This window comes from Hyperolius riggenbachi, chromosome 4 (genome assembly GCF_040937935.1).
Source record: "Hyperolius riggenbachi isolate aHypRig1 chromosome 4, aHypRig1.pri, whole genome shotgun sequence".
Taxonomy (NCBI): domain Eukaryota; kingdom Metazoa; phylum Chordata; class Amphibia; order Anura; family Hyperoliidae; genus Hyperolius; species Hyperolius riggenbachi.
In genome coordinates, this window is record NC_090649.1 from 259,196,031 (window position 1) to 259,206,475 (window position 10,445).

Genomic DNA, 10,445 nt, shown 5'->3' on the forward strand with positions numbered 1-10,445 from the left:
AGTAAACCAGACTACAGACAACATCAACAACATAACTTAATTACACAGCTGCCATTCAAACAGAACTTTAAAACAAACATGATGCATTTTAGAAACTTCAAACTGTAAAAGAAACAGCATAATAATATTACAGTATTGCCACAGTATCAAGTGATTTTTGTTTGAACCCTATACACACCTGCAACTAAAGTCACTTGAAAAAAAACATCTTGACAACCTCGTTCAATCATCCTTTCCAAAAAAAAAAAAAAAAACCTGCCCAAATGGTGCCAAAAATTACGACAAACCTCAGCAGCCTACTGAAATGTCTCGCAGTATAGCCATGGATAAGCGGTAGAGCTGTCGTGTTGGACATTTTCAGACAGAACTTGTACCGCAATGTAGTTGCAAATCTGTTTGTTGTACTGCCCCTGTGCACCTTAAAGTAAACCTGAAAATAAAAAAACAAAATGAATATAAACGTCATGTATACCTTCCGTGCAGTCTATTTGTGTATCTCTTTCTCCTCTACCTTGTCCTGTTTGTCCACTGTGATCGATGGAATTCTCAGTCCTCCATTTTAAAAAAGGGGAGGACCCTGTAACAGCTTCTGGGTCAGCACAGTGTTTAAGGGCTGGTTCACACGGGCGTCTGCTGAGCTTTTATTTGGGTCGCATTCAAACGCCAGCGTTTAAACGCCAATGTTTATAAGCTAGCTTTTGAAGGCTTTTGGGAAGCGTTCAAGGCTAGCAGTTCTGGTCTCTGCTATTGTTTCCTTGCGTTTACCGCCTCTGAAAGCAGCATGTTGCTTTCGAGACTAGACGCAACGCTGGGCTCTACCGCCAGGCTTTCATGAAAGCCTGCAAAAGCCAGCTCAAAACGCTCCCATTCACTTGAATGGGGCGGCGGTAGATCCCAAAAAATGCTGCGTCTGAAACGCAGCGTTAAACACCACAAAAACGCCCGTCTAAACCAGCCCTAACTGTAATATTTCCCACATGAGCCATAGGAAAACGTGGACATTGCCTTGTACATCGGTTGTCCTTTCAGTTGTAACTGACAGCAACTGAAACATAACTGACTGCAATATAACTGACTGCAACTGATGTATTTCAGTTCTGACAAAATCTTGTCTGAACTGGAAGGAATCATTGTTTAGAAGCAAATAGTGAGCTTCTAAGAGGAATTGATGGAGAGGAAAGTATGGAATATTTGCAGGTACATCATGTGTTTATTTTAAATTAATTTTTACTCAGTTTTTAGGTTCCCTGTAACTGTGACTATCTACTATTGATGTCTAACATTGTTTGTGTTTTGGATAGCTGTAAAAGATACTGAATGATAATGACATATGACTGCATGTGTATGTTAATCATGAACTATGCTGACAAACTCTCTTGTTTTTCTTATGTGCAGACCTTATGTACAGGATAAATACTTAATAACTTAATTCAGCATCAAGCAGATAAACCATTTATCTAAAGCCTTCAGTTGCTGAAATGACTGTTGCCCCATGAGTTTTCCTGATTGTCCCTTTTCTTTTTCATCTTCCAACTTGCTGTCACTATGTGAGGCTTTTCAAGCTCAATTTGCATTGAAAATAAATGCCTGAAGCCACTGAAAGTGTTTCTTTCTCTAGCACACTGTGACTTTGTGTGATGTTGCATTTGAATTTATGCGGTCTGAAAAAATGTCGAAAAAAACGCTCTTAGAATGGTGTTCGGGGGTCTGAATTCTTCCAATGTTAATCCACCATTGTGTTTAATGTGTTAAATTTTTATTTTCACAATATTTATTAACTGCAGGTTGCCATCATCACCTCCATACATAAATAATAGTGATACATTTAGAAAAATGTTCTTTACTTGTAATTGGGATAGATGCACACTTTTCTGTTCCCCATTCTGCAAAGGGCGGGGCAACATCACCACACGCCCTTAGTGATCTAAAGGAAGAGGCTGCTTTTCCAAACCTTTATTGCCCATATAGTGATTCAACCAGAAACTGCTACTTTCAGCACCATGGCCGGGATTTGGGCACCCCGATGGGCCGTAATGTAAATGATGGTTATAGTGGAGCTTGCTAACTAATTTGGGCACCAGTCAAAGCTGAAGCCCAAACTAATGCTGCATACACACTTGAGATAAAAGTCTTTGGAAAAGGCAAGATCACAGACCAATTTTACCCCCTTCCATGTAGTATGAGAGCCATACTCTACACAGTCTATTCTATGGAGCTGCACTCCCCATCAGATAAAAATCTTTGCAAGATGCTGCACACAAAGATGCTGTACACATTCAAAAGATCATTATCTGCAAAAGATCTGTTCCTGCAAAAGATCCATTCCTGCAAAATGCATTCATAGTCTATGAGATCTGCAGATCATCATACACACCTTGTTTAACAGGCAATCATCTGCAGATCATCTGCAGATCAGATCCACCAGGATGGATTTTCAGATCTGCAGATGATTGCCAGATATGCAGATGAAGTCTGATAAACAAGGTGTGTATGAGGATCTGCAGATCTCATAGACTATGAATGCATTTGCAGGAATGGATCTTTTGCAGGAACAGATCTTTTGCAGATAATGATCTTTTGAGTGTGTACGGGCATCTTTGTGTGCAGCATCTTGCAAAGATTTTATCTGATGGGGAGTGCAGCTCCATAGAATAGACGGTGTAGAGTATGGCTCTCATACTACATGGAATGGGGTAAAATTGGTCTGTGATCTTGCCTTTTCCAAAGACTTTTAATCTCTAGTGTGTATGTAGCATAAGATAATCTAATAATTCAGGCACTGGTAATAGCCAGAGCCCGAATTACATGGGCATAGAGATAAGGTAGTCAGTAGGGGAATAGATTTCACAGTAGGCAGGAGTATATTTAGAGCAGGGTTAGCAGTCTTTTGGCTTCGCCTTGCGCTTAAATTTACCTGCACCATTTCTGAATGTATGCGTTCAACCTGCCTTTGCCCCAAAGTACTGTCATGTATGAAAAAACACTAATTTCCCTCTAATAACAGCACTGGAAACAGCCACTGCATGGTTAGCTCATATACTGTCTTGTCAGAGAGCGCTGTGAAGGTGGCCATTTTTTTTTCTTTTTGTCGGTCGAACAACCAAGAGACCGGTCTCTCTCTGATGGAATCTGATCAGAGAGAGATCTGTTGGCAATAAACCGCGGGCCGATTACTGATCGATTCCAGCAGGTAATCTTTTGGTCTAGTGATGTTGCCTCGCTGCCCCCGGCCGCGTCCCCCTAAATGCACATGTACACCCCCAAGGTGCCCATGCACCGATGCTGGCTCCTCATTCACGCCCTGCGTGGTTGCTGCGTATTGTACGTGGGACGCATGTGTGACATCACCCAGTGCCTGTAGCATCACTGGTACTAATGGGTGCTCTCAAAACAAAACCAGGGGTGAAAAAATGATACTAAACCTGGTGCATCTATAGTGCAGGGGCGTCTTGTGGATGTTCCCCCCCCCCCCCCCCCAATTACTGTGTACTTTTGTACCCCTTTTACTTCTGTCCCGCTTGTGTCCTCCTTGTCCCCTTTTGTTCCCCTGTGTACCCCCCCCCCCCTTTGGCCCTTTGTGCCTCCGCTTTCCCCTGTGCAATTTAATTACAATCAGTGGATCTCTCACCTGATCCAAGGGAGCCTGCAGCAATCCGTTGCATCTCCTCGCCCTTCTACTAGTGCTGGTCGCGTGTAATGACACTATCGACACAAGCCAGCACTAGGAGAGGGGATGCAGCTGATTGCAGTGGGGTCCCTCGGATCAGGTGAAAGGCGTGCCGCTTGTAATCACATTGCATTGGGGAAAGCGGAAGCACAAAGGGGTAAACGCTTGTAATCACAATCGCATGGGGCGGTGGGGGGGAGTGGAGGACACGGGGGCAAAACGCTTGTAATCACATTTCAGGTGGGAGGGGGAGTAGAGGACAAGATGCACATGGAACAATACAGGGAATCGCTATCGCAGTGGTGGGTCGGCGATTCATAATGGCAGCCGTTCGTAAGAGGCAGGGTCCCTATATTTGGAACATAAGACACAAGTGCCCATATGCAATTCATTTTTTTTCTCCCTGAGTTTTCTCCTAAGTGATATTTTGTGATGTTATAAAATGCCTTTTAAACCCCCATAAAACAAAAAAATTACTCCAAAATAATTTTGATAGTACTTTTTCGCCTAATTTTTGGTATTTCAGCTGCTGTGCTGAATGTTACTTTAAATACAAGATGAAAAAATATTTCCTGGGAGAAAACTTAGGAGGAAAAGTTAATTGCATATGGGCCCGTGACTTTTTCTCCCCACTTTTGGGGGAGAAAAAGTGTCTTCTATTCTGAAAAATACAGTAGATATCTGGAATTCCCTCCTTCAGAGCATTTTGGGTGACCAGGCATATTTTGTACTGGCAATAGAGAGAGTGTGTTGGCACTGCAGCAACTGGAGGGGGAGAAGAGGCAAGCTGCGCCCATCAAGTCCTTAGTGTAAACTCTGCATGCGTACTCAGACCCGTAGTGTGTAAGTACGCGTCAAGACAGGAGGAGTGGTCGGCACTGCTTGATGCATGGTTTATTCAAAAATGTGAACAATAATACAGGCTGTTTAAATTACAGACGTAGTCACCATACCGATTCCAGCAATTCTCTGCGGGTGGGTGCAGGGGGATGAAGAGAGCCTGACAGCCGTTTCACGCAGATGCGCATCTTAACATGCATGTAAAATATGACAGAAATTTTAAACTATTTATCAGATTCTGTTTAACATTTTTACAGCACTAGCATGCGTGGCATACATTTGTCTAAACTATTCATATGTTAAAAAAAAAAAATGAGTGGCTCCTTGATTTAAAGTATTCTTGAGTGTCTGAGCAGCATTGAAATACAAAACTACTGAGATAAAAAATGTACTGTGAGAATCCAAATGACATTAATTACAAAATCCACAAGGACTATAGTGTGTAATTTAATTTAGATGAGTGGTGCATGCCTCTTCTTCTAGCGCACTGCTACACATGCTTCAGTATTCTTGTCATAGTGCTTATACAAAACTCATTGTTCTTCATCTTGAGTTGGAAGAAACTGTGAAACGTGAATGATTTTGTATTAATGATAAATAAAAAAAAATAATCTAGCATTCCTATAAGTATAACATGCATTCTTGCTTTCATTGTCGGAGATGAAAAATGATTTAGAGTACACTTCTTTTTCGGTAATATCTCTATGGGTAAAAGGCATCCCAAACAACAAAATGACAATATAATGTAATATTGTAGTTACTTATGTTTTAAACTTTTATGGGATTTTTTTTTTTAATATACTAATAACCCCGTGAGTAGAATGAGTAGTTATAGTGAATTAATCAAGCACTACACACCGTTCAAGGGTAAACCCTACTTTTTCGGGTAAGGTACCTATAATCAAAAACCTATTAACCTGCAGACTGCCGGCTCTTTTTTTTTACAAAAGCTACACGCCAGGGCAAGCTATGTTTGTATTGTTTGGTACATGTAGATTTGGACAAGACTTTGAATAAAGTCCACATTAGTTACTAGGATTGTTATTAAGATGCAAATACATTTGAGATGATTAAGAATTATACTAATTATTATTATGAAACTCTGTTGTAAAATGGACTGATCTAATATTACAGTAAGACTGGGTTCACACATAAAATGTGTACTGTTCTGTTCCTGTCAGTTTTCTATCGGTGTGTTCACACATAAAAGGTGTACAGTTCCAATCCTGTCAGGTAAAACTGACAGCAAACTGATGCAAAACAGACAGGAAAGGACTGGGAGACCCAATTACAGTGATAAGCAGGAATTCAACTGCGCTCCACAGAAAAGGGCCAATAAAGTATAGGGGATCGCAACGCCACAAGAGTACCTCACTCAATACAATTTAATTCCAAAAGACAAGTTGCGCATCAAATCTTTCTTACTGCATACAGCTTGAAGATCTCCCTATAAAAGATAAAAACGCACACACAGTGCCCAGTACTGCTTCTTAAAAACCAATTCTGACACCCCGTGCTGCACTCCTGGAGGATGTGCCACCACCTGGGATATTCAATGCGTAGGCCCCCCTCGTGAGTTCACTCACCAGCTCCAAACTTGCACCTTGCGTATCACAGATAAACTGTACTGTCCAGGCGGTATATCCAGATAAAACTTCCAGATTTATTAAAAACAAGTGTAAAATGGCAGTAAGTGACAGACCTCTCCTCGCCCTGGCCGCAGTACACAGGGCAATGCGTCTACACGATCCTGCCGGTTACTTCCTGGTGACGTCAGCGCGCTCCTTTACTCCGCCCTGCGCGTTTCGTCGTAATGACTCATTCAGGGGCTCAATTACAGTGATAGGACAGGACTGGAACAGAAATGTGTGAACCAAGCTTAAAATATTTCCATATTCCAGATGTATAGATTTGCAGTAACCGTTGCAAATAATTTTAAAGTTGGGGCAGAGATATGCAAATTTCAAGTAAAGTAGAAAGTTGGCACTGAGCAAAAACATTGCACTAAAACGCCTTTTAGACGTCCTTGGCAAAGGAATATGGGGACACAAAAATGCCTATAGACATTCTTGCAGGTGGAAGCTGTTTTGGATTTAACCCCCTTGCCGGTCCAATTCCCGCGGCAAGGGGGCAGCAGAGCACTTTTTAAAAAAAAAAATTTTTTTTAATCATAGCGAGTCCAGGGCTCGCTACATGATAGCCGCTGAGCAGCGGCATCCCCCCACCCACTCCGATCTCCTCCGGCGATCAGAGTAAGCAGGAAATCCCGTACAGAACTGGATTTCCTGCTGGGCTTCCCCGGTCGCCATGGCAACGGGGCGGGATGACGTCACCGACGTTGGGACGTCAGAGGGAAACCCGATACACCCTCAGCGATGCCTGGTACTTATTGGCCAGGCTACGCAGGGGTCTGGGGGGGGGGCGGCACGGCGGGTAGCGGGGGCGATCGCGTACCACACGCAGCTAGCAAAGTGCTAGCTGCGTGTAGGGAAAAAAAATTTGAAAATCGGCCCAGCGAGGCCTGAGAAATCCTCCTACGCAGTTTACCCCGAGCTGAGCTCGGGATAACCGGCAAGGAGGTTAAAAGCTTTTAGATGTCCATGGCAAACGGATGCAAAAAAAACACAGAAGTGTATAGACGTTGACGGCAATGAAATAGACGGCAATAGACGACGTGGCAAAGAAACGTGCTTTTGGAACAAAATCTAGTAAATTCGGTGAAAAATTCCAAATATAATAAAATCACAACTTAAATGTATTAATTGAAACTGTTATAATAAATATCTGAAATAAGTGAAGGAAGAAGGAATCATATTAAAGATAGTTTTGTTTTGTTTTTTTATACCCGTGAATAAAAATTATATTTAGAGAGAGATATATACCCATAACCATACATGTCTATTGAATAGAGTCCCTGACCACACAGCCACCGGGTTTAGTTCCACTCCAATCTTCACATCCAATGAACCTCAAAAGAAGAAGAGAAAAATCTTCATTGCATAGACTATCAGTTCACACTTAATCTTCCACCAGCTATGGCCCGTGTGGTATTTTAAATGGTAACACTGTCTCCTTGTGTTCCACCACCCACAGGGACCGCACTCACCTTGGGCTATGGCTGCCTAGACCCCACAGATGGCTAACATAGCATGAAGGTTCCACACAATCAATCTTCCACTTCTTTAAACCATTCAAAGAGTACTCACAGGAGTTTAAAAAAATGCAAAATTAAAAAATTATTGCATAGGCTGCTTCACATATTATGGAGGGAGACCTCTGCCAAATAAAGTATTACCACCGTGCTTAATTTTATGGGGAACACCGCTTACACTCTGTGGCCCCAACACCTTAAGGGACCGTGCTCACCTTGTATACCGGCTGCCCCAATCAGACAGCTTCTCAGCGTATAGGTGCACGATCCTTAGTGATCCTCAGCACTGCCTCTCTTGTTAGTGTTCACTCTCTCCACACCAAAAAACGCAGCCCACTGCAACTAAATAGAACTACTATAGTGTAAAACCTTTATTTAAGAACAATATAAAAAGGAAGCGCTACTTACAAGCATAGAAAAAGTTCAGGTATATCAAAAAACAGGTCCGAGGACGTCTCCTCCTTGCACTGCCGCCTCCTGCCAGCTAAGCTACGCCCTACGCGTTTCATCTATTGACTCATCAGGGGCAAAGTGACTCTCTCTTATACAATTTTACCATCTACATGCTTAATAATGTAGTAAACATTTTTTCCTGCGTTTTTTAAGATATGTTGGTTACCCATTGGCAATAGTAATATAGTGGGTTCTCCGTGAGCTCTATATGTTATTGTAATAACAAGATGTTAACTGCATAGCACGGCCGTGCTATCAGTTAACACTCTTTTGTGAATCAAGCCCATAGTGTCTGGAGAGGATCTCCTACAGAAAAGGTTAGCATTTACATTGATCCACATTTACAACCACACGTGCAAAGTCTGATATCCTACATAAAGGATAAAACTCATTTGCTGAGGACTCTGGAGGTGTTACAGGTCCCTATTGGGATCTTGCTGGTTTCTCTGGATGTCGAGGCCCTCTACTCATTCCACATGGCCTTGTGATCCAAGCCATCGCCTCGCTCCTGGGGGAGCTGGGTGTCCAGGATGCTGCGCATAAAAGTTTTTTGCTTGCTTTACTTGAATTTCTCCTTTCTAATAATTTCTTTACATTTGATGGTGAACACTACCTCCAGGTGCAGGGCGTGGTGATTGGGACTTCCTGTGCCATGTCGTATGCTAACCAGTACCTAGGAGAGTGGGAATGCCAGATTTTTGGGGACGAGGATCTCGCGATGTACCTGTGCCATATTCTGGCATTGCAGAGGTACATTGACAACATCCTCGTCCTCTGGGCGGGCACCGCGAACCAAATTACTAAATTTGTGCAACGTCTCAATACTAATGGGATGAACCTGTGGTTCACTTTCGATTGCAGCACCACAGGGATACCCTCTTTGAATATATTAATCTCTATCAATGATCAAGGTAATATTTCAACAAATCTTTATAGAAAGATGACAGCTGGTAATGCTCTGTTATGCGCTGATAGCTTCCATCCTATACACACCACACAGGGGATCCCGGAGTGACATTATCTCGACGTAATGACGTAATTGTTCAAGTGATGAAACATTTTTGCAGGAAGCAAACTATTTACGTAGGAGATTTTTGGCAAGAAGTTATCCCAATAGGAATTTACGACATGCTTTCAACCGGGCTAATTAGAGTGTTCATCATGAACTTTTGAAACAGAGATATCGTCAGAAGATGGAAGTGTTGATACGCTTTTGCACTCATTTTTGCAACCAGCATCCTGAATTGAGACATATTCTTACTAAGCATTGGTACCTATTATTAAATTACCCGATGTGGGATGGGCTGCGCCCTATTCTACAATCATTATTTTTTGTAGAGCTAGATCGCTAAGAGATGCACTTGTCCACAGTGCTTTTTTGGGATCCTCTCCCGGAGCACGTTGCAGAGCAACAGGTACATACACCTGTGGGGGCTGCAACTTTTGTCGCTACAGCCAGGTAAGTAGACAGTTTTACCTGGTGGCAGGAGATTTACCTTACTACACTTTACAAACTGTAAAACTGAATTGGTAGTTTACTTATTAATGTGTCCTGGCGGGATGTTTTATGTTTATAAGACAAATCGTCTTGTCCGCAAACAAATTTCTGAACATGTAAACAACATTCTTGATGGTGAATTGAGCTTGCCAGACATTTCTCTGAGAAGAACCATGGCGGTAGCCTAGTGGGTTTATGTTTCATTGGCCTTGATCGTATACACCATACCATTAGAGGGGCAATTTTGATGGTCTCCTCCTTTGACACGAATCATGTTGGATTTACGATTTACAAGCATGTGAACCTCCTGGTTTGAATGATCAAGTGAGCTATGAACACTTTCTACCTGTTTGACCTTGGCGGACGGATTAACTGTGTGTTTACGTGCTATTTTCATGGTCCCTCTTCAGACCGTGCGTTATCCTTGTCGTCACCACTGCTGAACATCCTGAGACAAATAGAGAGTTCATATTATGGTTTTTCTTATGTTTGAAAGACAGATGTTTTCTGCAATGCCACCTGCCCTCTATCCCCGCATAGTTGTTTCGGGGTTAGGGACTGTATTTCAGGCTTTTTAAATTCATAATTATTTGTAAGTGTATTTACTACCCCTCCTTTTGTGATTTATTTAATACACTTCAGTTTTCTAGTTTTCGTTCTGATCTGTGGAGTAACAGATGTGATAGATGCTTATACTGTAGAATAATGTTACTAATAGAATTTCTGAGTGAGTGGATTGTGTGAGCTGGATTTCAGATCACATTATTGACTCAGGCTATCTGGGCTTCATTATTCTTCAAAATACCTGCACTTCGGACAAGTGTTTGGTTGCCAAC